The sequence below is a fragment of the Petaurus breviceps genome, unplaced genomic scaffold, assembly GCF_028583685.1.
Source record: "Petaurus breviceps papuanus isolate PSGF00001 unplaced genomic scaffold, PetGlider_PUasm1.0 90417, whole genome shotgun sequence".
Taxonomy (NCBI): domain Eukaryota; kingdom Metazoa; phylum Chordata; class Mammalia; order Diprotodontia; family Petauridae; genus Petaurus; species Petaurus breviceps.
In genome coordinates, this window is record NW_027187245.1 from 911,934 (window position 1) to 930,534 (window position 18,601).

General features: G+C 37.6%; 1 pseudogene; it reads right to left on the minus strand.

The window, feature by feature from the left end:
* LOC138177485 (m-AAA protease-interacting protein 1, mitochondrial-like) overlaps window positions 1-18,368 on the minus strand; it is a 59,365-nt pseudogene extending 40,997 nt beyond the window's left edge.
* Window positions 18,369-18,601: the final 233 nt, after the last annotated feature.

An 18,601-nucleotide genomic window follows, 5' to 3' on the forward strand; every position in this document is an offset into this window, starting at 1 on the left:
CATTGAAAATAATATACAGGCCAAAAGTAGGTGGACCAAATAAGATAGTCCTTGTTTCACTATTTTTTGTTTATTAGTATCCTTAAATATTCACATTGTTCCTATTGGCATGTCACTGAGAAAGTCAGCATGTAAAATGTTGCCTGCACATAATTACTCTATAAAATTACTTCAATGAAATCCACATTTGAACTGATATTATTTTTTAAATTAATTCAAAATGAGCTAAATATACGATACACACCTTTTTTGTGCTTCTACCAGTTGACAAATTGCTTCTTGCAGGCTTTATGTTTTTCATGGGGAATTTATTGAACTCTTGACATATGACATAATCCCCAGTGAATTGCCAAGTTTTAAGTGATTTATAGTTGGGTATTAAAAAAACAGAAGACAGTTCGCCTATTTTCATCAACTCTTGTCTGTGTAGGCTGTACTTATCATTGTGCCTAACAACATTATCAACAACCCAACTTTCCTCCAGGAAGGATAGTGATGCTATCTATATCTTTGGAAACCTCATAATGATAGATACAGTATAGCTTTATAGAAGGAAATTCTCATTTTATAATTTGATTATGAACATTAAGACAGTATTTCTGTTCTATTACTATATTATATTTTTCAAGCATAACCCAGGTTTCAAGCCTGGAACATTTGCATAAAACTCTCCATATTGGTAGAGAAAGTGATGACTCAATACTACAAGCCAGGGTGAGGAGGTAAGTTGATGTGAGAGCTTTGGAAAGGGAGACATTTTTTTTTCATTCCTGCCTTCAGGGAGAATATATGTAGTTCCTGAATAATTTCACAAGATTCTTTGGAAGGCAGACATGTAGGGGTAAGCTTGTTTCTCATTATGTCTCTGATTTCTAGTTTGCCTCCCTAGAGACTTTGGAGTATTTTTCCAGGGATGAGATAAGGGTCTCTGTCAATTTCTCTCTCTCTTGAGTTGAGATATATCATCCCCAGTGGAAAAGTGCATTCATTCTGTATTTCCTGGCATATTCTAAACTGTGTAACTTCTCCATTTTCTGTTCTCTTTCTGCTTGGATGAATTGGTTTTGTCATGACTCACTATTTGTATTGGTCTTTTGTGTAAATAGTATTTAGTAGGTAGGAGTAAAGTCTATGGACATAAAGTTAGGGTACCTCTATCTGTTTAAGGAATAGTGATCAGGAAAACAACTTGAACTTTCATTTGAAAACAGAACGAGGGGCAGCCAGGTAGCACAGCAAGTAAGAGCACTGGCCCCAGAGTCGAGATGACCTGGGATCGAATCCGGGCTCAAACACTTAGCACCCACCCAGAAACACCTGGCCGTGTAACTTTGAGCAAGTTACTTAACCCCAATTGCTTAAAAAATAAATAAATAAAAACAGAATGAAACAAAGATACAAACAAACAAAAACCTTCCCCTGGACTAGCAATGGCTATACATGTGATCCTTTCTCTTGGAGAGGAGTGAGCAAGATTGCATAGCCAATTATTAGTGCCTCTCCAGGAGCTCCATTTAGGCAATCCATATGGGCATATATATATGTGTGTGTGTGTGTATGTATATATTACCCATGTCAGCAACACACACACACCCTACACAAGCAATTCATATAGTAGAACAATGCAATGTTCTCATTTAAGATACTCCCTTGAATTTGTGGAGTTTGTTGAAAGTTCTCTGCTAGCTTTTTGCCTAAATGATTTTGATTAGAATAGTTAGGGAATTTAAATAGTAAGATTACAGAAAAAACCAAAATGCTTGAAATGTTAGAGCATTTCTTTTTAACTTAATAAATCAAGAAAAGTGTTAAAGCTGAAATTAGGCATTTATTTTTCTATGGAATTAGAAAACCTAGGCTTTTCAAGATATAATCAACAGGCTACAGTCTCAAAGCAACAGGCACTAGGGAAAATGAAAAAAAATTGAAGCTTTGTTTATAAGCATTAGTCTTTATTAAATTGAAAGGTTTCCCATTCATTTTGCAATCAGGGACACTTTTATTGAAATAGAAGAGAGCAAAATGAAGGGAAATCAGAGATGAGAGAGAGAGAGAGAGGTCAGACATCTAGATACTGTTGATGGATTTGGCAGCAGAGAAAAGAAAGGATGGATTTTGAATGTTCCACCCCAAAATGAATTGCCACATAATTTGAGTATTAAACTTCGTAATCGGGAGATGAAGTGATAAATATGAACAGGAAAAAATTTGTATACTCGCCAGCAGCTATCAGAGGGGCAGCTCTGAAGCAAGAAAAAAAATCAAAGCTACTCATTTCAGAGTATAGTGAGCAATATATTTTGATAACCAAGGCCATAATGAGTAACCCTGGCACCATGAAGTATACCTGAGTAGGACACAAAGGTCTTGGTGGGATAGGGAATCATTTAAACATTATCAGGCCACTGCAAATGGTAGAAGGGGCAGAGCCAGCAAGGAATGAATATTGGAATGGAGTATCCAGAGAAGAATGGGGAGAAGTAGAAGTGGCTATTTGGTAGCTTACTATTCTAACCAATTATTCTTGTTAACTAAGTGTTAAGTCCATTTGGTTTACCTGCTAAAGGAAGAGAGGGTCTGTTAATGCCCTCTAAGTTTTGGAACCCTAGAGCAAAGTTCTAATTTTCTTGTCCTAGTTGCAACTCTATCTACAATTCTGTTCACTTTCATTGTCTTTTTCACCTGCTGCTTCCCATTGCACTGAGATTTTCCAGAGGCCGTTGCAATTTTGCATCAAACATTCTCTCCATTGCACAGAATTCTTTCTTTTCTTCTCTGATGTGATGTGGAAAGCAGAATCAAAATGCTAGGGTTAGGTGACTGTGACAAGTATGACTCTCTGGTAGCTTAGGATGGACGCTGCAGGAGAGTATAGGAATATGGATAGGGACTGGACCTGTAATTTCATTAGTAAAGAAAACTCCCAGAAACTAATGCTGCCAAAATTAGAAGGAAGGCAGGGAAACGGGGGAAAATTACTGCAAATTTCTCTGATAAAGGCGTCATTGCTCAAATATAAACGGAATTGAGCCAAATCTATTTTTTATTTTATTTAACTAATGATTTTATATGTTTTTTTTGTTGTTGTTCTCCAGCTGTGTCCAACTCTCTATGACCCCATTTGGGGTTTTCTTGGCAAAGATACTGGAGTAGTTTGCCATTTCCTTTTCCAGCTCATTTTGTAGGTGAGGAAGTGAGGCAAGTAGGTTAAGTAACTTACTCAGGTTCACACAGCTAATAAATGTGTGAGGTGGGATTTGCACTCAGGTCTTACTGAGTTCCTGAACTTCGGGTAGTCCTGGCACTCTATCCACTGTACCACCTAGCTTCCCCCCAAATCTATAAAAATAAGAGCCATTTCCTAATTGATAGATAAATGGTCAAAGGATATGAATTGGCAGTTTTCAGAAGAAGAAATTAAAGCTATCAATATTTATGTGAAAAAATACTGTAAATCATAATCATTAGAGAAATGCAAATTAAAATAACAATGAGGTACCACCTCATACCTATTAGATTTGCTAGCATGGGGGCGACTAGGTAGCACAGTGAGTAAAGCACTGTCCCTGGAGTTAGGAGGACCTGAGTTCGGTTCTGGCCTCAGACACTTAACACACACACACACACACACACACACACACACACACACACACTAGCCATGTAACCTTGGGCAAGTTACTTAACCCCAATTGCCCTCCAAAAAGACCAAAAAAAATTGCTAGCATGACAGAAAAGTAAAATGAAAAGTTCTAGAGGAGATGTGAAAGAATAGGTTCACTAATGCACTATTGGTAGAGCTGTGGAGTGGTATAATCATTCTGGAAAGCATTTTGGAACTATGGCCAAAGGACAATAAAATTGTGCATACCCTTTTACCCAGCAATGTCACTACTAGGTCTGTATCTTGAAGTGATCAAAGGAAAAGGAAAAAGAATCATTTGCAAAAAATATTTATAGCAGCTCTGTTTTTAGCAGCAAATAATTAGAAATTGTGGGGATGCCCATCAGTGGGAAAATGACTGAGCAAGTTATGGTATATAATTTTCATGGAGTGCTGTTATTGTACAATAAGTGATGATGAGGGGTATGGTTTCATAAAAGCCTTGGAAGAATTATATGAAGTGGTACTAAGTAAAGAGAGCAAAACCAGAAGAATGTTGTACATGGTAACAGCAATGTTATAATGATGATCAACTGTGAAAGACTTTGCTACTCTGATCAATACAAATGATCCGGGGCGGCAAGGTAGCACAGCGAGTAAGAGCACCGGCCCCAGAGTCGGGATGACCTGGAGATCGAATCCCGGGCTCAGACTCTTAGCACCCACCCAGAAACACCTGGCCGTGTAACCTTGAGCAAGTTACTTAACCCCGATTGCTTAAAAAAAAGAAACAAAAACAAATGATCCAAGAAAATGCCAAAGAACCCAGGATAAAAAATTCTGTCCACCTCCAGAGTGAGAATTGATGAACTTTGAATGCATATTGAAGGTTATTATTTCTCACTCTTTAATTTTTCTTGCTTTATTTGTTTTTTGCAACATGGCTAATGTGCAAGTATGTTTTGCTTGACTTCACATATGTAATGAATACCTTATTATTCTTCTATATCTTCTCAATGAGTAGAGTAGAGACTGGAGTAAGATAATTTGGAACTCAAATTTTTTTTAAAGTGAAGGTTAAAAATAAAATGAAAGAAAAAGAAAAAAAGAGAAAACTCCCAGACATGGAACTTAATAATGAATGCAAGTCAACAACATCACTGTAACCTACAGTAACTTGTAGTATTGACAAATTAAATGACTTGCCCAGGGTCACTGTGTTTGACCTGTGTTTCAGGTAGGACTTCAACCTATATATTACTGGTTTTAAGACTAGCTCATTACACATTAGTTTGATTTTTATTTTTCATAAATAGCCTAAGAATTCAGACTCCTGAATCTGAATCTGTAAGTTACTGAATCATTTGCAATTTGGAATAAAATATTAGCTAACATTTATATAGAACTTACTAAGAGTCAGGCAGTGTTCTGAGTGATATAAACTTATTATTTTATTTGCTCCTCTCATCAACCATGGAAGGTAGGTGCTATTATTATCCTTATTTCACAAATGAAGAAATGGAAGCAAACAGAGATTAAATGACTTATCCAAAATCACACAGATAGTAAGTGTCTTAGGCTGGATTTGAACTCAGATTTTTCTGACTCCAGGCCTAGTGCTCTATCCATTGTACCACCTAACTGCCTCACAATATTGTTTGTTGTTGTTCTTGTCAAAATTATTTTAATAATAATAACTAAAATTTATTTAGTACTTTAGTGTTTACAAAGCTCTTTACTTAGATTTTCTTTTTTGATCCTCAAAATTAAACTGGGAGGTAGGTACTATTATCACCTGCATTTTAAGGATAAAGAAACAAGGTGAAAGATTTAGTGGGTTGTCCAGGGTCTTATAGCTATTGAGTCTCTAGGGCTGGATTTTAACTCAGATCTCCTTGATTCCCAAGTCCAGTGCTCAATGGCTGGACTACTCCATCCTGGTACCCAAAGTGTGAAAAGTCACATTATTTAGAAACTGCCTTATAGGAAATATGGACACCATTAAATGTAGAATTTGTCTGCATGTCACCATGCCTATGTTCTTAAACTTGGGACTAGACAGACTTGGACTTTGTGACATCTATTTTTCTATTCAAATCTGTTGCAGTTCTTTAAGTGTTGAAGACAAGAATATGATCTCTGGAATTAAACTGCTGTTAGAAATTTCATTCAGCAATTAGCTTTTTCTAGTGTTATTTTTCTGATGGCAGGGGCTGTGTAGTCAGCCAGGCTGACTTACAACAGAAGTTTTCAAGTACAATGAAGTCAATTATAGCATTGGTACAAAGTATTTTCGAACTAAAGGTCTGTAGATCATGTATGGAAGTTGGGAAACGTTTATTACATTTTGCTATTTCTTTGTGTTCAGTTGCCTTTGCCCTCATCACTTCTGGGTCTCCAGGTCTAGTTCACTTCCTTTTACAATCTAGGCAAAAGACAGCCACTTGTGTTTACTGAGTGTTATTTATCATTGACTTGTAAGAATCTCTGTGACTAAGAAAGAGTTTGAAAAGGGTCAATTACAAGGACAAATCCCCTATTTTTCCAGAGAGAACAATGACCCCTCCATTTACAATGAAGGATCCAACAGCATATATATATATATATGTATATATATATATATGATATATGATATATTTCTTTAAGCTCACAGAGATTGACAGTGTGGCACAATGGATCATAGGTTTGCTTGGAGTCATCAAAACTTGAATTCAAGTTTTGTTTCTGATATATGCTAGCTGTGTGTCCTTGGATAAACTATTTAACCTCTAAGTATTTTAGGCATCTCCTTGAGACTATAAGCTACAGTCAAAATAAAAGGTAAAATTGTACCATAAATTCCAAGCAATCTAGGAATTAAAAACAGTTCAGTGATAGTTGGAATCAAAGAAGAAAGTGTCATGGACCAGGTAAGACAGAAACTGAATACCATATATCCTATTTTTTAATGTTCTATATTTTATCATTCAGAAGAATCACCTAATCACAGAATTTTTGAGATTGAAGGATGGTGTAATCTCGACATGGGTAGGTAACCTGCAGCTTTGAGGCCACATATGGCCCTTTGACTGAATCCAAACTTCACAGAACAAATCCCCTTAATTAAAGGATTTGTTCTGTTAAACTTGGATTTAGTCAAAATGCCACACCCAAGGACCTAGAAGGCCACATGTGACCTCGAAGCAACAGGTTCCCCACCTATGTTTGGAGTGCAATTGGTACCTAAACAAGTGCCACTCTACAGCATAGCCATCTTTGCGAGAAGATCACATTGATATAGAATTAATTCATTCCCACATGAGACATCCCTTTCCTGTTTGGGTCTTTGGAATATAATATTTTGAGACTTGTATGAAAATAAAACAATACAGTGTTATTCCTAATGATTTTTCTTGGAATGATCAAGAATTGTCCTTGCTGTCTGCACAATGTGTTCATTAATGGTATAATTTTGAAGTTTGACTATGATGATTTTTAGTGATTTAAAGTAAGTTTCTTTCTTTTGATGTTCTGAGAATACTCTTGGTAAGGAAATTGTCATCTGCTTTCAATCTCTGGGTAATCTTTCTGTTAGACTTCTCAAAGTAGAGTACTTAGGTTTTCTTTAATAGTGATCCTTTTTTCAGAGTCTATAATCCTTAGAATATCTCTTTAGAGTCTGTCTTCAAGATCAGCATCCTTATTTTGTAGAACTCCTATATGTTATTCCCATCTTTTTCCTACTCCATTATTTTCCCTTCATTCTCTATATTTTTATTCCAGTTTTGCCATTTTCTTTTTCAGAAAACCTACTCGTACATAGAATCTCTGTCTTTTTTCTAAACTCCCTAGTCTCTTGTCAAACTGATTTTCTTAAAGAATTCTAATTACTGCCTTCATTTCTTTGATATTTCTATTTAATTCTGTAACTGCTCTTCTGAAAATTCCTTGTGAGATTGGAAAACATTCATTTTGACTAGTTTTTCTATTGCTACGAATTGGTGTACGTTTTTATATATAAGGAAAAAAAATTCCTAACAATTAGAGCTAACAATGTAATGTCTGATGTTGGCTATAACAGGCTTCTCTTCATTTGAGTTCTCCATGCCAAGTCTAGAAGACTACTTGTTAGTGGAGGTAGGGACCCTTTTCCAGGTGTGAATTGAACTAAAAGGCCTCTGTGATCCCTTCCAGCTCTGAAATGATGAGGATGATGATGACTACCATTTAGATAACACTGGCTCTCTATCACCTGCTATGCTAAGCACTTTACAAATGAGGTGTCTTTTGTTTATGTGAGTCACAAATGAGTTGTGATGTGCATTGGTAGAAGGGGATTCCCCCACACTGACAAAGTCACAAATCCTTTACATATTTGTATGATTAACTCATACTAATTGTGAATAATGATCATGTAGTTATTGCATATATTGTCATTTTCTAAAAGAATACTTAGGAAATAGTGACTTTGGGGGAAGGGAATCAGCTATGTACAATGAAAAATAATTTTGAAATCTGAAAATAGCACCATCAAGGGAGAGATATAATTTGGAATTATATTCAATTCTGGAATATCTATCTGAAGATTATCCATTCTTTGGATCACATGTGAAAAAGCTTCTGCCGCATGTTATTGCACCATCCATCCAACTGTCAGTGTGCTCTGGTAATATTATGGTCATGCTTTGGTTAAAGTATCATTAAGGAGGAAACTCAACTGAATGGACATATCTATGAGGGTGCTTTGCATGTATATGTATGTGTGAGAGAGATAGTCAGATAGAGACTGGGATTTCTAAAAATGATTTTGCCTATGTACCTAAGTTTCTGCAAAGGGATGTCCTGTAAGCATCTCAAAATCAGTGTCCAAAACAGAACTCATTGTCTTCCTACTTAAGCCTTCCCTCAGCCATTCCCATCAAAGGTACTCCCATGCTTCTAGTTACCCAGGTTTGCGATCCCAGTATCTTTCACCACCCCCCACCCTGTCCCCTATAACCAGTTTTCAAGTCTTATTGATTCTATCTCTACAGTGTCCCTTGTGGTCAGCCTCCTCCATTCACATGGGAACCACTGTATTTTGGTCCCTTGTCACCTTTCACCTGGACTGTTGCAGTCTCCTCATAGGACTCTCAACTTCCAAGCTCTTTCTCTTTCCAATCTCTCCTCCACAAAAGTGCCAAAGTAATCATCTTCTTATAGCACAAGTGTGACCGTCACTTCTCTGTTAAAGAAGCTTCACTGGCTCCCTGTTGAATTTTGGATAACATATAAATCCCTTTGTTTATCATTTAAAAGCCCTTCACACTCTGACTCCAGACTACCTTTCCAGGCATTTTGCATATCGTTTAACTCCTTGAACTCTAAAGAGACGTCAAATTTGCAGCCTACAGGCTGTGCCTTCAAAAGTCTGTAATTGACCCAAACAGATTAAAATGCAATTGGGAAATGTTTAATAAAATAAATAAAATAAAATAATAACATAATAGATAACACAGAAAAGTAAATAAAACACAAATAATGTTAATTTGTGGTTTTCTGAGTCAATATGTGGCCCAAATCTGTTTATATTTGAGTTTGATACCACTGTATTACAGCAAAGCTGATCTAGGCAGTGCAGTGACACAGTCTATAGAATGCTAGACCTGGAGTCAGGAAGACTTGGGTTCAGATACAGCCTCAGATGTTTCCCAGCTATGGTGTAATCCTCAGCAAGTCACTTAGCCCCTGACTGCCTTAGTTTCCTTAAATGTAAAACCAAGATAATAAGAGCACGTCTCTCTTGGGTTTGTTGTGAGGATCAAATGAGTTCATATTTCTAAAGCACTTAGCACAGTGCCTGGCCTATAATAGGTGCTTGATAAATGCTTATTTCCTTCCTTCCTACTATCTTTTACCCAAACTTGGCATCTTTTCTTATAAGATCATAGATTTAGAGCTGAAGGGGAATTGAGGTAATCTAGTAAATTCTTCTTATTTTATAGATGAAGCAGTTGAGTTCTGGAGTAGTTAAGTGACATATCAATGGTCACACAGATAGATGATAGAGGTAGTCTTCGAACCCCATGTCCTCTGCTCCAAATCCATAGCCCTTTTCCATTGTATCATACTGAGCCTTTTGCAAAAGAGGATAACAGAAATGTAACAAATGCAAACAGAATCTCAGAAAAGAAAAAGGCCAGGCCACAAGTATACATGAATACCTGAAAGTAATGAAGTGAGAGACTAACAAAGAACAGCTCAGCCCAATATTATATAAACCTTGCTAAAATAAGAAAAGATCACCTACTAAATTCCTTCTGTGATACAAATATAGTCTTGATACCTAAATCAAGGAATGTCAAAACAGAGAAAGAAAACTATAAATATTCTCAATGAATATCACTGCAAAAATATTAATGGTAGAACCTATATAGCATTCTAGGTTTTGCAAAGCACTTTAGGTATATTATTTCATTTGATCCTCAGTAATCTTGTGAGGTAAATGCTGTTTTCCTCTCACTTTACAGATAAAACTGAGTCTGAAAGGTTAAGTAACATATCCAGAATCACACAGCTATCCTATGTCTGAAGCAGGATTGGAACTCAGGTCTTCTTGACCCCAAGTCCAGTCGTGTATTCCATGTGCATATAGCTGCCTATTATTAACACAAATTATTAGCAAAGAGGCTGCAACAACATATTTGAACAATTATACACTATGAGCGGATTAACTTTGTTACCTCATTTCAAGGTTGTTTCAATATTAGCTAGGGGCAGCTAGGTGGTGCAGCACTGGCCCTGGAGTCAGGAGGACCTGAGTTCAAATGTGGCCTCAGACACTTAACACTTACTAGCTGTGTGACCTTGGGCAAGTCACTTAACCCCAACTGCCCTACCTTCCCCTCTCCAAAAAGCAGTATATATATATATATATATATATATATATATATATATATATATATATATGGAAAGCAATGGACATAATTGTATTTAAAAAAGAAACAAATTATATGATTATATCTATAAATATGGGGCAGCTAGGTGGTTAAGTGGACAGAGTTCCAGGGCTGGATTCAGAAAGATTCATCTTCCTGAGTTCAAATCTAGCTTCAGACACTTATTAGCTGTGTGATCCTGGGCAAGTCAGTTAGCAGTGTTTGCCTCAGTTTTCTCATCAATAAAGTGAGCAAGAGAAGACAATAGCAAAGCACTCCAATATATATCTTTGCCAAGAAAACCCCATATGAGACCATGAAGATTTGGACATGACTGAAGAACAACAAAGGGAATAAGTACATCAAATAAACAGTTCTCTTAAAAGAAAACAAAGGAATACATGGACATTTCCTTAATATGCTAAATACTCTCAGTGAAGCAATAGTTGACATATGTAACTGAGAAATGCTGGAGTCTTTTTTTCAGTGAGATGAGGTGTAAAGATGCCCATTATGACACCTGTTTTCTATATAGCTTTAGAAATACTAGCTATAGCAGTAAAACAAAAAAAATTGAAGAAATAAGCAGAAATGAAGAGGAAACAAAATTATTGTTTTTGTAGATAATATGGTCATCAATGTATAGGGAGGGCCCTGTAAGATTCAATTAGAATTGAACATCTCTAGCACAGTTATTGTTGTTTATTCATTTCAGTTGCGTCTCCCTCTTCTTGACCCCATTTAGGGTTTTCTTGGCAAATATCCTGGAGTGCTTTGCCTTTTCTTTCTCCTGCTCACTTCACAGTTGAGGAGACTGAGGCAAACAGGCTTAAACCCATGGTCACACAACTAAGTGGGAGTCTGAGGCTGTATTTGAACAGAGGTCTTCTTGGCTCCAGACCCAGTGCTCTATCCACTGTGCCATCTAACTGCCACAAAAAATAAACCCACAAAAATCATGAGATATTTCTATCTATTGCCAACAAAACCCAGCAGGAAGAGCCAGAGAAATTCCATTCAAAATAAATGCAGAATGTGTAAAATATATGAGAGTTCTTAAGACATAGTTGGGCCATGGTCCGTCATCTTGACTTATGTCTTGCCCCTGTACTCCAATGACACTGGGGGAGAGAGTGAGGCTGATGAGTTTGCATAGCTCTGCCTCATTCAAATCCAGTTCACTTTCAAATCGAAACATCACCCTCCTGATGCCATTGACCCTTTTTTAGAATGAAGGATGAATCACAATAAGAGGACATAGAAGAACTTTTTTAATACAACTACAATGCACTTTAAAGAAATAACAACAAAACTAAATAATAAAAGAAGTATTAATTCTGAATAGTTGGGCTATCATAATGTAAAGCAAATGACAATACTATCAAATTAATTTGCTTATTCAGTGCCATACCAATCAAACTATCTAAGGCTTATTTTATGAGCCTAGAAAAATAACAATAAAATTAATCTGGAGGAAAAAAAAAACATTAAGAATCTCAACCTAAATAATGCACAAAGATAGACAAGAAGGGGGCCTACCAATACCAGGTCTCAGTTTGTATTATAAATCAGTAATCATATAAATGATTTGCTAGTGGCTAATAAGGAGATCAATCAGTGGAACACAATAAACAAGTACATAGTATATATAGGTACAGAAATGTACATAATTTATAGAAACTAACATAGTAGCACAGTGTTCAGTTTAAAAACCAAAGCCCTCAATTACTTGTTAAGGACTCCTTATTTGACAAAAATATTTGGGAAAACTGGAAAGCAGTTAGTTGGAAATAAGGTCTAAACTGAGAAATCATATGGTCTATCCTAATAGGTTCCAATTAAGTATGTGGTCTAGATGTAAAAAGACATATCATGAATGAAAAGAACAGTGAAGGAGAAATTTTTTGTCACTTTTAAATTACAAACAAATTCAAACCAGGCTGATATAATAAGCTTGGAAGGATGTATGATTTTACTTTTGTATTTGTATCCAGCACTTAGTAGGCAGTTTATAAATGCTTTCTCCCTCATTCCTTTTCTCAGTAGAGTAGATCTCAACCCATCAGTGACTTAGTAAATAAGTCCTAGGACGTTGCTTGAGGCACACAAACTTTATGTGACTTGCCCAGGGTTACACAGCTAATAAATTTCAGAAGTAGAATTCCAACTTACTTTTCTTGACTCCAAGTTCAGCACTTTCCACTTCTCAGGCCCACCTCCTCCCAAACTCTTTATTATCTGATTTGAGCTAATGAATTATTATCCTTCATAATAAAACTAGAAACCCCTCCCAATTAATGAATTAACTAACTGCATTTCTCTGGTTGCCATTAGCCAAAGTTGGACGAATGGAAGATTTTTGCTGTTTGGTAAAAAAGCCTGCTTAGGTAGTATTCTCCTTAAAAGGAATCTTCAGAGTGATCCTCACAGTGAATGATATTGTTTTATACAGGCTATCAAAGGCATGATATTTGGTTAGATTTTGTTTGTTTCTTTGTTTTTGTTAAGCTGACTTATATGCCATAATTAATTGGATAGCACAAATCAGTTATTAAATTACCAGATTTAGTTTTTAGCCTTTAGTTCTTTTCCGTGTGTGTGTGTGTGTAGTGTGTGTGTGTGTGTGTGTGTGATGTGTGTTGTCTTCAAATTTGGGAAACTCTTTCAGGAAGCACTCTATGGAATCCTGTTGCCCCCAGCGTTAATGTATGTATCCTATTGAAATAGTTTATTTTTTATATTTAAAAAAATTTTACATAATACTTTATTTTCCCCCAAATTAAATATATAAAAGCAATTTTAACATTTGTTTTAGAAAATTTTGATTTCCGAATTCTCTTTCTCCCTTCCCTACCTCCTCATTTAAAAGTTAAATAATTTTATATACGTTATATATATGCAGTTATACAAAACATATTTCCATATTAGGCTTGTTGTGAAAGAAAACATAGACCAAAAAACCACCAGCAACCCAAGAAAAATAAAGTAGAAAAAGTATGCTCTGATCTGCATTCAGCCTTTATCAATTCTTTCTCTGGAGATGGATGACATTTTTTTCGTGATAAATCCTTTAGATTTGTCTTGGATCATTGTATTGTTCAGAATAGTTACATCAGTCATAGTTGATCATTGTACAGTATTGCAGTTACTATGTACAATGTTCTCCTGGTTCTGCTTATTTTATTCTGTATCAATTCATGTATGTCTTTCCAGGTTTTTCTGAGAGAATCTCAGAAATATTATTATTAGTAGTACTCCATCACAATCATATGCCAAAACTTGTTCTAATAGATTTTTAAAAGTGGGCCCATTATACTATGTTCTATGCAAACTAAGGTGGTAACATATAAAAGAAAAATTAATCTTTCTAGAACTGGTTACTGATCACCCTCTTCTCCAAAATCTTTGCCTTTTTTTCTATGACACTGCATGATCTTGGATCTCCTAACCTCATTGACTGTTTTTTTAATGTTTTCTTTGATAGATCTTTTTCCTTTGCCTAGCCCTAAAATGTACCTATTTCCTGAAAATCCTGTCCTTAGTGGTTTTTTTCTCTCTCTCTACTCAGTGATCTTATGTACTCCCATAACTTTCAGTATACTACTACCACGTGCATGATCCTCAAATCTGTCTTTAACCAGTCCTCTCTTTCGAATTCCAGTTTAGCATCTCAAAAACAGAAGACCTAAAACTGACCTCATCATCTTTCCTCTTATCACTACCTCTTCCTCCCATATTCCCAAAGAAAATCTACTTCAAATACTTCTGTCAACGGGACCTCCATTCTTCTAACTACCCAGATTCAGTACTTAAGTCATTTTTGACCCTTCCTTTTCCCTTGTTTCCTCTAGCTAAATAGTTCCCAAGTCCCGCCAATTCCTCCTTTGTAATTGTTTCTCTCTTGCCTCCTCTCCTTTCTGTTCCTACAGCTTTCACTTGAATTTAAGTTCATATTATAGCGTACTTAACCCAAGGCGACAAGAGCATTCTGCCTCATTGCCTGCCTCCTATTTACCCCCTATACTTCTGCCAGGTGATTTTTTTCTAACTAAATATCTTAATAGTGTCTCTTACAAACCTTTACTGGTTCTTCACTGTCCATTAATCATAGTCCAGATTCCTAAACCTAATATTCCCATAATCTGGTCCCATCTTCATTTTCTAGTCTTATCTCTCAATACTACCTGTCTTCTGCACATCCAGAACACCAGTCATGTCCTAAACATGGACTGGGCCTTCTTGTACTTTTCTCTTACACTCCTTCTGTGCACTTCCCCAGGGCTCCTCCTGTCTAAATCTTGCCCATCTCCCAAGGCCTGGTTCAAAGACCTCTCCCCCTACCAGCAGAGATCTCTAGCTTGTCTAATGCCTACATTTTTTGTTTTGGAATAAATTTTTATTGGTATCTATTAGTATCTATCTTAACTACATTTGCTTCTATATTCTTCTCCCTCCTTTCCCCAGAGATCCACTCTTATGGTACATATTAAATAGTTTATTTAGTTATGTTAATATACATACATACATATATATACACAAACATACACACACACACACACACACACACACACATATATATATATATATATATATATATATATATATATATATGAATAGTATGTAATGCTATGCCTCATCTCCCCTACTAAACTGTAAGCTTCTTGGGGGAGGGGCTCATTCCCTTTTTGTTTCCTTTGACATCCAGCATGTCCTATTCCACAGAGAAGATGCTCAGTTTTTATTTTATTAACAGGTAGGGTAGATCATCTACAATCTTCAAAGTTTGAGCTTTTCTTTTAGTTCTTGTGATAATGATTAGGAATGAATCATCCTTGCCTTAAGCTTTAAGGGCTAGCATAATTTCATTATACATCTTAACATTAATAGGATTTTTTTCTTGGTGGGGTGGTTTAACATGATCTTTGTAATATTGCCTTCCCTGGTGACTACCAGGTTTTTATATTCAGATTTCCTATAATTAGAACAAGTCTCTTCTTGTTTTAAGGATTGAGAGGAAACCAGACCTGCCACTAAATCCACATAATTCTGCCTGGCAGTGTCCTTTGGCAAGCTGCCCAGAGCATTCCATGCATCCCATTTTGCATAGACAAAGTTGAGCATACCTGGCTTAGGTGAGGTACATGGCCCTTCAGTAGCCTCTTTAAATAGTACATAGATAGAGTTTTAATTTCACTTTATTTCCTGCATCCTTCGTCAGGAGTTTCAATTGCCCCTTTACCCTTTCAAAATCTTCCTGACTGGCTCTCATAGCCTCACTGGTCATGTGCAGATGAAGTGCTGAAAAACTTATAGCTGAAAGTTGCCTCGCCGAGAGACTCCCAGGAAGAGGCAGCCATCTGCATGAAAGCAGTGTAACTGCCCAGACCCTGCCTTGGAGCAGGGATGAAGAGACGGCAGCCATAACCAAGATGGGAGCTGAGTTCGAAATAGTTTATTTACTGAGAATATATTGATCATTCTCCTTTTCATCATATCAAAGTAAATTGTCATTCTTTTTGAACCGCAAAAACAAAAGCTTTCCAGATGCAAATTTGCTTGGGCAGTTTCCCTCCATATTGGCTTAAATAATATTTTGCTACTTATCTAACTTTTGTCATATTTTTATTTGTGGTGTCTACTTCCAATGGTGATACAGTAGATAGAGTGCTTGGCTTGAAGTCAGGAAGACTTATCTTCCTGACTTCAGATTTTTCCTCAAGCACTTACTAGCTGTGTGACCCTGGGCAAGTCACTTAACCCTGTTTGCCTCACTTTCCTCATCTGTAAAATGAGCTGGAGAAGGAAATGGCAAACCACTCTAGGAAGGATCTTTGGCAAGAAAAACCCCAAATGGGGTCACAGAGAGTCAGATGTGACTGAAATTGACTGAATGACAAAACTTCCAATGAACACCGCCCTGCAGAGTGAAACAGCCCTGAAGACAGAGTCTTCATAAGGCAGGACTCTTGAAGCATTGCAAATCTATATTATGGGTCCTGACATTTGACAGGAACACTGTGGAGGGCTGAGAGTGGAATGGGGGACAAAGCCTTTCAAGAGATAAAGCTTTTGACCAGGTGGGAAGAAGAGTGAGAGGTAGGAGGGCCAGAAAGGTGTATGAGATCAGAGATGGTGAAATCCTAGAACTTCATCTTACAAGGAGCATTAGATTTTATCTTAGGGTTTGATTAATCATATAAATTGGATGTAATTTGAGAAGACAGATCTAGTTTGTGTAAATGCTGGTCTCAATTGGAGGACCACACTTGGAAGTTTCCTCCAGTAATCCCAGGGATTCCTGAAAGTTTTTGATTCTTGGATTTCAGTTCCTTTGATTAAATAATCATATTGTACTGCCCTCCCCTTCTATCTCATTGTGGTGCAATGGATGGTGCTAGATTGGCTGTCAGGAACCCAGTTTTATATCCCCACCTCTGGTATTTCAGACCTTTGTAGCTATAGGCAAGGTTCCTCGGACAGACCTTAGTACCTCTATTCATCGGTAAAATGGGATCTGTGATAGAGACTTGGAGGAGAACGGGTACTCAAAGGAGATCTAGTCCAGCTTCTTCAACTTAAAGATGAGAAACCTGGGGCAGCCAGGTGGCACAGTGAGTAAGAGTACCAGTCCCAGAGTTGGGATGACCTGGGACCAAATCTGGGCTTAGATACTTAACACTATACCCAGAAATAATTGGCTGTGTAACCTCGAGCAAGTTACTTAACCCCAATTGCTTTAAAAAAAAATGAGAAACTGAGTGCCCAATGTTGTGCAAATAGTAAATGGAAAAGATGAGATTTGAACCCAGACTCTCTGATACCAAACCCATCAATCTTCATAAGTCAAGAAGCCCACATGAAAAATCAAGTTGGAATATTTGTGATTATAAGTTTGGAAGTAAACTTCTCTGTGTGAAAGTTTACAGAACTACCGTGTTTCCCCGATAATAAGACCTATCCGGAAAACAAGCCCTCCCCTTACTGTGTAAGATTCCTCTAAAATAAGCCCTCGCCCGAAAATAAGCCCTATTGAGACTGCTACTGTAGTGAAGGTGATCCGCTGCGCTACACGCTACATTACGGTACCCTCTGTATGCACCGTCTCCCCCCCCCTCCGGTGAAACGCACACCGCGCTCCGAGCTGCATCCAATCAGAGCTGCAGCAGTCAGTGCGTCATCCTGTTCTTCCCTAGTGATTTGCTTATTGAATAAAGGTACATTTTTTTTGTTCACATTTACCTGTTTATTAAAATTGCTGTCAATGTTCATTAAAATAAGCCCTCCCCTGAAAATAAACCCTCTGGTGTTTTTCTGTCCAAAAAAATATAATAAGACAGTGTCTTATTATCGGGGAAACACGGTATGCAGCTACCTCATTTTCTTTCCCCTGTGCCAGAGGGGTTGCTTTGTGCTTTTCAAGTATTGGAATGCAAAAATTATTGCATGCATTTGAATGGTCAGTGAAAGTGGCACACTGCTATTATATATGGATGGGCAAAAGAGCCGGCAAGCAGGGGTGCTAACATTTGCAAAAGCAAATGCAGCTTGGAGATGCAAGACCGCTGAGTAGGTTCTACAGAAGTTAGGGGTGGTGGGCGGATCCTCCTCGGGGAGCCTGGGGGCGGAGAAAGGGCGCCAAAGACCCTATAGCAAGCAGCGTTGTGCCTCCGCATTGTGCCCGGGGCAGTCTGGGAAAGCTCTGGTGAAAGGGTAACGGTTAGGGGAGGACTGGCTGCCCGGCTGCTCGGCTGTTCGGCTGCTGACTCCATTGCCCGGGAGCCAATGAGCCTGGGGGTCCTGAGAATCGAGAAAAAGCCGCTGGTCCTGGGAGCCGAGAACTCGAGATCCGGAGCCTTGGGGAAGACCGTCATCCCGAGAAGGCGCTAATACCAAGAAGGAAGCAACCTTGCCAGGCGGTGATCAGAGACCAAGGTACTATCCCCTTAATAATCCTTCAAGGGCCCTAAACCCCAGTTACCCTTTGCTTTGGCACAATGAGTTACCAACCCACTGGGAAAATATATGTGCCGGAGACTGAACTCAGTACCCCCCCCACAAGCCCCGGGGATTCTCCGGCAGGACGCGTTCCCGAGACCACGTGTGA